This window comes from Macrobrachium nipponense, chromosome 26 (assembly GCF_015104395.2).
Source record: "Macrobrachium nipponense isolate FS-2020 chromosome 26, ASM1510439v2, whole genome shotgun sequence".
NCBI lineage: Eukaryota > Metazoa > Arthropoda > Malacostraca > Decapoda > Palaemonidae > Macrobrachium > Macrobrachium nipponense.
In genome coordinates this window covers 63,055,376-63,069,218 of record NC_087215.1, presented here as the reverse complement: position 1 = coordinate 63,069,218, position 13,843 = coordinate 63,055,376, and the positions used below count along the sequence as shown (strand labels likewise).

The window sequence follows — 13,843 nt, the reverse complement described above, 5'->3', positions numbered from 1 at the left end:
AAGTCTAAAGACAGCAGAGACCCGGAATCTATTGACGATGCAGATTAAGCTTCGCTCGCATGCAAAATTCCAGGCACTTGTCAGAGAAGAAGAAGAAGAACGAGAGATCTTGTTTTTCCCATTTTTTTCGTGAATACTTTTTTTACAGTCGCTGAATGATGAGCTGCCATTGTCGTTTTGTACTTTAATTATGATGAATAAAGATTAATATTGTTTGTTTGTTTTTAATTGTGTCAAGACCGAGTCTGATAAGCTTGTCTAAGGGTTATCTAACGGTTGCCACTTTCCTCATACTAACCGAATCTTTGATGTCACATTCATGGTGCTCTTTTTGGAAGCCTCGTCATGTCTATATTTCTTAAATGTTTGACGAATCCAACGCTTGCAACTGTTGTAATTTACCCCTCCTCCCTATCATCGTTTTGTTGAAGCAATGGCTATCTACAGGTTTCAAGACACGATGAAGATGGTTCTAATTCAATGATGAACTGGACCCGAGGAACGCCGCAATGGTCACTGGGACTTTTGACTTACATCTTCTCTGTTCTTTGTCAAAAAATGAGAGGATCACCAGCAGTTGGCTCCCAGTCTAGTGTTGTAGATTTCTTGTTTCTCTACGTGTTGCAGAGAGCACTGACAATATTCCCATGAGCTTCAGAATTGAAAGTTCTCTGTGTACTTCGACAGTGATGTCCTCAACAGTGTCACGTTTATTGGAGTCGGAATTGGAATATGAAAATTTAGGTCAAAGGCCAAACGCTGCGATCTACGAAAATAATGTTGAAGCAACTGTAAGGAGAGTGTGGAAAGTAAGATGGAGGAAAGAGAACATGAAAGGAGGCATAGTAAAAGGAATGAAAAGGGCTGCAGCTAGGGGCCGAGGGGGCGCTGCAAAGAACCTCAGCTTACACCTACAGTACACCACGTGAGGTACGGTGACGGCACTAACCCCCCCCCCCCCCCCCCCCCCCCCTAACGTAGGCACAACGGATAAAAGATGGGTGTCAGACCGTGGTAGGGGTAGGACCTCTGTCTTGTAAGAACAGCCAAAGACTAATGAAAATTGCAACATCACTCGACAGGGACCATTAGCTATTAAAAATGCACATCATGGCCATTCTATCCACTTTAACGGCCAGTCTTTTTTTCTATATATAAAAAGGACCGAAATAAAGAGAAATTCTAGTCCTCTCGCTTCACGAACAATATATTCAGGAAAAATACAAACCATCCTTATTGAGCGAAGCCTCTGAAGTCGAAATGAAAATACCACTAACTGATACAATACTAGTGCATCCCACACCCCACAAATGTCCACTAAAAAAAAAAATATCTGTGTACTGTAGATATAACTTGGTCGTTTCTGTGATTTTTCTTTTGTAAATCAAATGAAAATATGAATTCAGTTTAGGTAAGTTTATATGCTGATTTGTTATGCAGAAATGACATTACAATTGTGTCGTTGGCCAATGCCAACTAAAGACACAGAATTTGAAAATATTATAATTCTTAATACAAAAAAGGACCTGAATTACATAATTGTTATAGATAAGATTGCCATCGACATACGAAAAACATAATTTACGAATTGAGATTTCGTAATAAAAAGGTAAACTTGATATGACGAACAATCTGCAAATATAATTCATAATAAAAATTATATGAATGAAAAAAAGCTGTTATAGATGAAAATTTACGAATTGATTTGATATTTATGAAAAAAGGGATCTGGGATTTCTAATATAAACAGCAACAGTTGAACAAATACAACATTAACCAGTCTGTAAGACAGACCTCGCCAGGAGAGCTACAGAGAGATGTGACGCAAACAAGCAAATAAAAATAATGATAAGACAAACATATTCAGACATTATTTACGAACTGAGATTTTGTAATAAAAGAGTACATCTGATATAACGAACAAATTGCCAATACAACTCATAATGAAATAAAATTGTCTGAGTTACAGCAGTCATTATAGATACGATTTTGTAATAAAAATATAATTTTGGCATAGAAAAAAAAACATGAAAAAATTGCAACAGCATCACAAATATGAATACACGCAACAGAAATCAATCAGTAAAAACGACCTCCCCGAGATAACTATAGAGAGACGCGACGCAAAGAAGGAAATAACAAATAATGATACGAAAAACGTATCATTCAAGAGACGCGGGACGTAATGGAGCGCCTTCTATTCGTGGAAATAAGAACGAGAATCCTTTTGTGTGAACAAGGGAATTCGATTCGCCCTGATGCGAAGTGAAGAGAGTCGAAAGAAACGAAGGTGAATGTGTTTGTGCTTTGCCTTGCTCCAAGGACGGTGGTCTCCTGCATGGTGGGTTGCTTGCTCAATCTATTTATTCTTGGGTTATTTTATTACCCTCCCTTATCTTCGCATTTTCACTTTTTTTTCATTTACTTATCATCTGTTATTATTTCATTTCGCTCTGAAATAATAACAGATGTAGCCTCCCGCGTGGCGTTTATTTATTATTATTTATTATTATCTTACTACGTTATCTTATTACTAATCTTTGGTTTCCTGTTTCTCCTGCAATGCAGGTTAGTTGCTAAATCTGTTTATTTTGTGTTGCTTTATTTCCCCCCCTTATTTTCGCATTATTTTACTTTATTATTCATTATTAGTTTTATTATTAATCTTTGGTTTCGTGTCTCTTCTGTCCGATGAGGAAAACTGAAGAAAGAGGGACGCTTAATATGTACGATGATAATTATTGTACTGCCATGTTATTATCGTTTATTTTTGCTTTGATTTTTACTGCTTTATAACCACTATGTTATCTTTTTTTTAATCTGCTTAAACTTTCATCAAATCATTATTACTTTTTGGTTTCATTTTGTTTGGTCATTAATCTTATTAATATTAAGTTTATAGTTTACATTGCCCATATTATTAATATGAGCATAATTATTTTTTAACGTGTGGAGTCGGACGGGAAGGGCCAACCGATACCCTCCACTGGCGAGAATAAAACAATTAAGAAAAGGGGAGGGTTGGGGGTGTGGGTGCTGGGAAAACCTTGGAGGAAAACAGAGGCTGGGAAAGAGTTCTAAAGTTTAATAATAATAATAATAATAATAATAATAATAATAATAATAATAAGGAATGCTAACTGCGGCACAAGACAAGGCCCAAAAAACCAGATATGCCCAAAGAACGACAGATGGGAATAACATTTCACCCATATGCAGGAAGTGTAATATGAAAAAGGAGACCATAAACCACATAGCAAGCGAATGTCCGGCACTTGCACAGAACCAGTACAAAAAGAGGCGTGATCCAGCAGCAAAAGCCCTCCTTCACTGGAGCCTGTGGAAGAAACACCAGTTACCTTGCAGTAATAAGTGGTACGAACACCAGCCTGAAGGAGTGATAGAAAACGACCAAGCAAAGATCCTGTGGGACTATGGTATCAGATATTATATATATATATATACTATATATATATATATATATATATATATATATATATATATATATATATATATGATGGCTTAAAATAAGACGGAATAGTTTAGGTTCCAAATTGTTTTATCTACATTATAGCACTAAAAGCTTCCAGGTACCGGTGCGCCGTACTTGAAGACGGAGACTGTACGTCACAGAAATATTGTAGTGCCGTATAGAGGAAACAAACTAGAATCTAAACCTTATTGAAGCTTAATACCAGTAATTCATATATATATATATATATATATATATATATATATATATATATATATATATTAGTAATTTTGCATTAAATAGGAACTATGCAGCATTGATTACATACATATCCATGAAATGGGCAACGCCCTGCAATAGACTCGCATATAACACTCGTGAGAAAATGACAAAAAGTGAAGCAATAATAAAGAAATATATGCACTCACCATTATGAAGGTTCTCCTCCTATGGAATCTGAATGGAAAGAACTACGTTGATCGCCCTGCCGCCGTGAAGGGAACTGATGCTCTTCTAAATGTCACAGTGGTATTTTCCGACGAATCGTAATGTGGGTGGGTAGTTTTCAAGTTTTTATGATTTTATTTAGAATCGTTCACTTGCACATTAGATAGTAGTCTTTTGTTCCTCTTTATCGTTATCAAGCTTCTTATGCTTTTATTTAGAATCGTTTACTTGCACATTAGATAACAGTTTTTTGTTCCTCGTTATCGTTATCAAGCTTCTAATGATTTTATTTAGAAACGTTCACTTGCACATTAGATAGCAGTTTTTTGTTCCTCGTTATCGTTATCGAGCATTTTATAATTTTATTCAGAATCGTTCACTTGCACATTAGATAGCAGTTTTTTGTTCCTCGTTATCGTTATCAAGCTTTTTATGATTTTATTTGAATCGTTCACTTACAGATTAGATAGCTGTCTATTGTTCCTCTTTATCGTTATCAGGCGTTTGCAAGGTTGGAATCCTTAAATCTTTGCTACAGAGAGCCGATTATTAGAAAACATTCAAATATCTGAACTGTGTCCATTCGTGGAAGCGCGCCAATGAACGAGCACGAGGGGTTTTTCTGAGTATTGGGAACTTTACTGTAAAGTACTCACTTCATTCGAATCCCCTATAATCAATTAGACAGTTCTGATTACAAGGACCTGCAGCACGCGAGCGCGAAAGAGTGAGTTCTCTTCACAAGAAAAAAGCTTGATACAATTACATTTCCAAGCTCCCATGTCGAAGATACTCTTAAAGACGTACATACGTAGAATTCACACCTGCAATAGAGAAGAGAAAAAAAGTTAGTTGCGTCTAGCACATTACACAAGTAAGTTTCGTACATATTTTGTTGATTCCAAAAAGGATACGAATTTTCAATCAAGATAGAAAGATTCACTTGTCTTGTGTTAAAGGAAATACTACTGGACAACAATGCCATATATTCTTACACAAGGCACATGGATTTACTTGTTCTGTTATAAAGTCAATACCATAGGAAACATTGGACACTGATAGAGGTGGGTGGGGGAGAAGGTGACTGACTATCGAGGCGACTTTAATCCAGAAATGTTCAGCACTTGTTATTTTTTATTTTTTCAAACAAGGGGAGGTAGTTGTTGAGCTATAGACCTTCAATGCGATGTATGGAAAGTGTGTAGCTATGTACCAGTAGTAACACATATTTGGCAAAAGAGGAAGACACTTAAAACTTTGTGACCCTTTTAGAAATATTGGAGAGGTAGTTTAAAGGAATGGTGTTAAATAAGTGATAGAGGAGCAGCGGACCGAAAACACTCAAGTAACATACATAGCTGTACGGGAGATCTTAGATTATTATTGTTATTAAGAATAGTTTAACCAGACCAATGAGCTGACTATCAGTTCTCACAGGGCTGGCCCGAAGGATTAGGAAGAAATACCAGGTCTAGGCCATAGGTCAAGAACTGGGACCAAATAGGGCATTCGCATGGAGATGAGTGAATGAAAATAAAATTTAAATGATAAAAACTGTACAAGGCTTATGCTTTTACACTGGAATACATGCACGTGCACACATTAAATAGATTTTCTCAGGTTTACATATATACCAAAAAAAAAGTTCGAAGTAAGTTAAGCAACACTCAAATCTTTTTTATTCATTACATGCCCTACGGGCTTCTGTATTTTCATTATTTTCATTACTAATTTTTAGATTTTATCTATTAAATTACAGTTTCTTCATGAATGTTAAAATTGAAATGACTGAAAATGTAGAAGATTCTGACAAAATTTCCTTCATCGATTTATCTCCAAAATCCTGTGACTGTAACTCCTTAATGACATGCAGTCCATTTGGTGGTAATAGATTTCATCAGAAGTGATAAAGGGGGATAATAAGACATGTGAATCAGGGAGTTTATTATCCCGAACAATTACTTTTTCTTTATGGAGTGAAACACTTGATCCTAAACTAATTCTCGGAAGATGAAAAGTACTCAAATCTATGCAATGCGTAAAATACCTTAGGGAATGTTGTCAAAGACACTGGTACATGTTTATTTTTTTATTTGTAAAATGCAATCAAATGGATTAATTTCCTACAAGTATTAATGTAAATTTTCAACTACATCAGAATTTTCCTGCCTCTTCATTTTCTAGTTATATCTTAGTTAGCCATCATAATGAAATGTGGCATAACATTACAATTTCACTTCTTTGAAGGAGGTATCATTTATTTTCAGTCAGTCGGCTATTTACGAAAGGCATTTATCAGGTTACCTAATACTGCTTTTGGCCTCATAAGTAAGAGGTCACATTCTTCATTTCTCTCTCTGGTATCTCAAAATGTAGTACTTTATAATTGTGATTTTAGCCGAAGACAAGATGTGGAATTCGTTCAACAAAGTCTCTGGTAGGAAGAACCACGGCAGCAACAATCCTCACTCTGACCCACAAAGTGAGGCTGAGAGGACCAAATCTGTCAACCTGTCCCTCGAAACCCAGAGATGCCTAAGAGTTCTAGAGCCCCTTATAAGCAAGACAATTGTTGATGCTTGCAACGCTCATGATCAAACAGACACTCCCTTCACCAAGGAGGAACGAAACCTTGCACTTCAGAAAGCAAAGGACACTCCACCTGGATCTGACTATATAACAAACAGCATACTCAAGAATATGAGCGAAGCTGCACAAACGGTGTATCCCACCCTGGTCAACGAAACTTATGTTGAAAGACCCAGAACGAGAAGATGGAACCAGCAGGACACGAACCCAATTCCCAAACCGGACCGACCTGGGGCCCACAGACCCATTGCCCTTATTAGCTGCACTGAGAAAGTATCAGAAAGAATGGTTCTCAATAGACTACTCTGGAAGGCAGGGCCTTTGCATCCCCGCATCCGTGCATACACGAAGAACATTGGCCCTCAAAAATGCATAACAGATGTCTTTTCTACAATCAACGATAAGAAAGCCTTAGTAGTTTTCCTTGAATAAGAAAAAGCCTATAAGTTTGCGAATTCCAATGTCATACTCTCCTCTCTTGTAAAATAAAAAAATTATTAAAGGCAACCTTTTGGCATGGGCACAAAGGTAAACACAAAATCAATTAGCTAGAGCTTTGTTTCAAGGAACGTATTCAGAAATTGTTGAACAAGAAATCGAAACAACCCAAGGAGGAATTCTTAGTCCCTTTCTTTTTAATGTCCTCATGGAAAATCTTGCTACATTGAAGCTACCAAAGGAGTAAAAATACTCATTTATGCAGATGATGACTGCCTGGTGTTTCCCCAAAACCCTGGAGATATTCAACTGCAAAAAAAACCATGGCTGAAGAAAAGTGCAAAGACTTGGATTGAAAATCAACACAGACAAAACAAAAGCCATCAAGTATCCGTGAACACCCAACAATCTCTACATGAAGGGTGAATCCATTGAATGGGTAAGCGACTTCATATACCTGGGAGTCAATATAAATCACAAAATGTCCCCTGCTAAAGAAATACAGCACCTGAAACAGAAAGCCCAATGTCTAATAACTGCGAAGAAATGAATCACCTCACTTCGACAAAGTGCAAAAGTCATCTCAGAATGTTTTGCATTCAAACTCGTGCACTAATTGACTATGCTGCACCTCCACTCACAAAGATGTCACCTCCTCAAATCATTCAAAATAACGCGATGAGGATCATTGCTGGCGCCCCTACGTCGACAAGACTCCGTCTACTTAGAGAAGAAACTAACCGTCTCTCTCTCCAGTCCAGAAGTGATCAAAGAAACGCTCTGATAATTTTCAAAACCCTTGAAATTGGTAGAAACTCTTCCCTTCCAAGTAAAATAGCAAGAATTCTCAACTTCCATGAAGAAATAAACCCTCCCAAAAACCATATGGGAAATCTTCTCACAATACTGAGAAGAACAAATATGCAAAAGGAAGCTGCAACCAAGAAATAAACTCCCTAGTCAACTCAGACAAGCGGCACATATAGCCATAAATAACACAAATGTTCCCAATATCTACTACACAGACGGCTCGGTTGACAGAGGCGCACCAGCAGCAGCTGAAGTAGCAGTCTCCACTTCCCTTAAAAGTGGTTTGAGACTATCCAACTATGCGTCCACTCTACAAACTGAATTAATTGCCATCCAAAAAGCACCTGAAGATTCCATAAATCAAGAAGGTGATACTACGATTCACAGTACGAGTTACTTGCTATAAAGAATCAATGACACGCTGAAAATGTACATACACTCACCAGCTTAATATCTGCTGCCTTCGCTCACCATAGCAGCGGAAAACAAATCACTTTAAAAAGGCAGAATTTCACAGAGGTCCCTTTGACCAACACCAAAATGGTGATACTACACATAATTGAAAACACTGAAACACTTTCAGCTATTCACTGTTCTTACCCACCACCCAGGTAAACAGACTTGCTGCCTCCAGCAGAAGACTGCCTAAATCACCTTTCCCTCATACTCACAACGCTCCTTTCATGATCTCACTTAAGGACTACTATATCAGTTAGTCCTTGATGGCAGACAGCCATCAACAGTATAAGCAAGAATCTCATCACTCTCTACTCATTATCATCACTCGTCTGCTTTCCCTCTCCTGCGCCCCCAGCCCCAACCACGCCCCCCTCCCTTGCAGCCCCCTTCTACTGGCACCTTCACGATCGGTCCATAGTAGGCAGCAAGGATCCCTGTATTTAAAAAAAAAAAATTTACATCCTATTCCTCTAACTTTAAATTTCACCCCTTCATTCCCACGTCCTCCTACTTACTGGGACTCGACACTTTTTCTCCCACTAATGTTTTTTCATTTCCGGCCCAGCGGTTAAATTGAGCCGAATGTTGTGTTCACAGATACAGTTGTTAAATTAACAGTTACGGGCTTCTGAAAAGAAAAGAGCCCGTGCCAGCATAAGGCTGGCTTAATCTTAGTTTCTGTCACACCAGATCCAGTCCACCCTCAGCTTCCTAGCTTGGAGGATGTCTGGGAGCTCCAGACGAAAGCACGCTACGAGAGAGAGAGAGAGAGAGAGAGAGAGAGAGAGAGAGAGACTATGATATAGTTTATTTGCAAAAATTAGAATATAAATATATACACTGATTTACCCCTGGATGAGTAACGCCTCCAGAAGGCTCAGGCGGCGAGGGTCGGGTGCTCTCCCTATTATCCTAGTGTTGCGGCTAATGCCGTCGCGGGAGATTGTGTCTCGGTGAGGGCGTGAATTATTGATGGTCCCTTCTTGGGCGTGACAGGAGATTCTCTTCGCAAGACTTATTGTAGTCATTCTAATGTGCTTCCCAGGACATCCTCGGGCGGTGCATATGTATTGGTATATTACGTTCGCCATCTTTCTGACCGAACATCTGTACAGATGTCCAGCAAAGTACACAAAGAGACTTCTGGGATATTGTGTGGTGCTGTGACGGGTCCCGGTAGGCGAGATCCAAGATAATGTCGATAGTGTGATCGACGGGCACGTTTGTGAAGAGGGATCATATGTCGATGGACGCTATGATGCCAGTGCCTAGGGGAGTCGCGAATTTCTTCAAGGACCTCCACCAATGAACTCAGGCCATAGCGGCTCGGGATGTAGGGAGTCAAAATTTGATTGAGGCGCTTGGCCAGGGCGTAAGTCGGGGCAGCCATATGGCTAATAATTAGGCGGAGAGGGTTGCCTTCCTAGTGGCTTTTCACGTTAAGGCACAGGTAACCAAGGCTGAAGTCCCCTTGGATGGGCAGTTGGTGGACTGCGTTAGTTGTCTTCAGTAGGGTTCAATGTGAGACGATCGAACTTTGAGAAGGCGGACAAGATGGCATCGAGCTTCTCATGCACCGCCAGTACAGAAGAAGATGGACTTACTCTCCTGCTTCAGTCCATCACCTACCGCGGCATAAAAGAATGACTGAAGTTCCAGACGAAATGTTGCGACACTTACCAAGGAATAGTCAGAATCAAGACTTTGACTAAAAATTTACCCGTGAAAACCTCTACGGGGTATACGACGAATGTTTAACTACAGCCTCTGGCATCTTTTGAATAAAATTAAAATTGACTTTCATAATTACTTATTTTAGACATGACAGCCTTCGGTGCGTTGCTCACTAATTTAAGCAACAATTATAAAAATAGACCTACATAAAATTACTGCAGCTGAGGCAGCAATTACTTTTAAATTAACTTGTTTAAAAGATGGTTTACTTCCAGAATAAAGATACAAATAACGAAAAAAATAATAAAAATTAAAATAAGAAAATACAAATAGAAATAATAGAAGTGAAATACAAATAAAATAATGATTATAAAAATAAATATGAAATTAATAGATAAAAATATAAAAATGATAAAAATAAGAATAAGAAAATTAATAATAAGAATAAAAAATATAAAAACATAAATACAATTAGTAAAATAATAATAAAATTTCAAAAGATAAATAACAGATATGAAAATAAAAAAAAATAAGAATAACAAAGTATTATCATTAATGATAAAAATTAAAATAATAATAATAAAACAAAAATAAAGAAATAATAGTAATAATTTTGTAAATAAAAATAATAAAAAAAATAAAATTAATAAAAATGGAACTAATAACAATGAAAAATAAAAATAAAAATATTTAGAATGAAAATAAAATTAACAAAAACTGAAATGATGAAATAATAATAAGGAAAACATGAATAATAAAAATGACAATAAAAACAATAAAAATAATAAAGTAGATATAATAAGAATAAAGAAAAAATCCTAATAACAATAATAAATATAAAAATAAAATAAAAATAATAATGACAAATAAAATAGTAGTAAAACATAAAACTAAGAATAATATCAATAAAAATAAAATAAAAAGAAAAAAATTAAAAAATTATTAAAAGGTAAAATGAAAAAAAAAAAAATAAAAAAAAAAATTAAAAAAACACAATTTAATTAAAATTAAAAACAAAAATAAAAATAAAAGATAATAATAAAATCAAAATGAATATAATACAGTTATAATAAAGGTTCAAAATCGGAGGGCAAATATTTTTTACCCAATTCTAATTTGCTGCAATTATATGGAAGGGTATACGTGGGAGTCGCGTAGTTCCACCATAATAAATGAGTCATTTTAATTGACTCATCTATTTAAAAAATAAAGAGAGAGAGAGAGAGAGAGAGAGGCTCAATTCAAAACCCTATATTACAGTCCGAAACGCTGATTAAGATTTACCTTAATCTGGCAAGGAATTAAACGCTTAATTTCGCATATTCTCTCTCCTCTCTCCTCTCTCTCTCTCTCTCTCTCTCTCTCTCTCTTTATTTTTACTGTGTCCTTATCTGCCTGTGTGTCTAATTGTTATTACTGCTTCTCAATTCGTTGTTCTATCATGGACAGAAGCTCCAGTGTGCGAATATATATATATATATATTATATATATATATATATATATATATATATATATATATGTGTGTGTGTGTGTGTGTATGCATGTATATATATATATATATATATATATATATATATATATATTATCTATATATATATATATATACTTTCCTTAGCAGTTCCAAAACCATGATTTGTCTATATACCTCAACAACGAATTTAGTCCCAAATCGAATCATTCTTTCTCACTCAATTCTGATATTGTGCCAAATCGCATTTTCTTATTATAGAAGCGAGTCCCTTGTTGTCAACAGCCCCGGGCAGCCTAGGCACTTACATTCCAGAAGTGCCATGTTGACTCGATATGATGCGAAGACTCGGGTTACGCGGGAGACACAGCCATATATATCTGGGACCTTCGTCGGAGTGTTGACAGAAACCAGAACGCTTTGCGGAGGAAACCCAAGACACAAGAGACAACAGGGCGTAAGGAATGCTCCCCCCCCGGCCACCCAACCAAAAAAAAAAAAAAAATTTTTTTTCTTCCCCCTCCAGAGAAAGATTCTTGTAGTTTCTTTAATTTTGTCTTTACGTATGCCCTCTCTTTATGTTATGGTGAGCTGCACTGCGTCGGGAAATTATCGGTTTTGCACACGGGAATAAAAGAAATTTTCGGTTTTGCACACGGGAATAAAAGAAATTTTCGGTTTTGTACACGGGAATAAAAGAAATTTTCGGTTTTGTACACGGGGAAAAAGACATTATCGGTTTTGCACACGGGAATAAGAGAAATTATCGGTTTTGCCCACGGGAATAAAAGAAATTATCGGTTTTGCACACGGGAATAAAAGAAATTTTCGGTTTTGTGCACGGGAATAAAAGAAATTTTCGGGTTTGTACACGGGGAAAAAAGACATTATCGGTTTTGCACACGGGAATAAGAGAAATGATCGGTTTTGCACACGGGAGAAAAATTATCGGTTTAACACACAGGGAAAAAAATTATCGGTTTTGCACACGGGAAAAAAGAAATGATCGGTTTTGCACACAGGGAAAAAAGAAATGATCGGTTTTCTACACGGGAATAAAAGAAATTATTGGTTTTCCATACGGGGAAAAAGAAATGATCAGTTTTGCACACGGGAATAAAAGAAATTATCGGTTTTCCATACGGGGAAAAAACAAATGACCGGTTTTGTACATGGGGAGAAAAGAAATTATCTGTTTTGTACACGGGAAAAGAGAAATTATCGGTTTTGTACACGTGAATAAAAGAAATTATCGGTTATGCACACTGGGAAAAGAGAAATTATTGGTTTTGCACACGGGAATAGAAGAAATTATCGGTTTTGTACACGGGGAAGAGAGAAATTGTCGGTTTTGCACACGGGAATAAAAGAAATTATCGGTTTTGCACACGGGAATAAAAGAAATTATCGGTTTTGCACACGGGAATAAAAGAAATTATCGGTTTTGCACACGGGAATAAAAGAAATTCTCGATTTTGCACACGGGAATAAAAGAAATTATCGGTTTTGCACACGGGGACAAGAGAAATTATCGGTTTTGTACACGGGGAAATAAGAAATGATCGGTTTTGTACACGGGGAAATAAGAAATGATCGGTTTTGGACACGGGGAAATAAGAAATTGTCGGTTTTGTACACGGGGGAAAACAGAAATGATCGGTTTTGAACACGAGTAAAAAAGAAATTACCGGTTTTTTTACACGGGGAAAAAGGAAATTACCAGTTTTGCACACGGGGAAAAAAATTGGGTGTCCAGAAGATGTTCTCATTTGGTTTCCTTAGTTATGTATCTTGTTACACTTTTGGAATTGTCGCTGACAGAACATTCTATCATGTTTTTTATGGTGATTAAAACATTCACAATATATATATATATATATATATATATATATATATATATATATATATATATATATATATATATATATATGTATGTATGTGTGTATGTATGTATATTTATATATTTAAATTACACACACACACACACATATATATATATATATATATATATATAATTAATATATAAATAAATAAATATATGTATATATATAGTTATATATATATATATATATATATATATATATATATATAATATATATATATATATATCATATTCATACAGAAATAAAGAGGAATGTTGGAATACATATGAAACTACCTGTTATTATCATTACCAATATATAAGTACAAAAAATTCTAGGCGGTTTAGCTATAGTTAGTATGACGAGACTCAGGATCGTGGCAGAATTACATGTACACTGTCCTAAGAAATATATTATTGTTCTTAAATTGCTTCTCCCGAACCCTAACTTATAGATATCAAACAACAATACCCGTCCTAGCTAAGGCTACAGCAATCAAGACTCCGTCGGAACTCTTCCGTTTCATCCGTGTGTGAGACGAGACCGCACACTCCAACGGTACACATTCGCTTCTCTTCTCCTCCCTATCAGCTTCGGAGAGTAGTTTAAGTTGCGCCAATTGT

General features: G+C 36.2%; 1 long non-coding RNA gene across 1 annotated transcript in view; it reads right to left on the bottom strand.

The window, feature by feature from the left end:
* Positions 1–3,206: 3,206 nt before the first annotated feature.
* The window catches only part of LOC135200336 (uncharacterized), a 157,265-nt gene continuing 146,628 nt past the window's right edge, over positions 3,207–13,843 (bottom strand). The window contains exons 2-3 of the long non-coding RNA XR_010311264.1: positions 3,901–4,743; positions 3,207–3,337 (exon numbers count right to left, since the gene is read on the bottom strand). This is a non-coding gene — a long non-coding RNA (uncharacterized LOC135200336). The remainder of the gene's footprint in view (positions 3,338–3,900; positions 4,744–13,843) is intronic.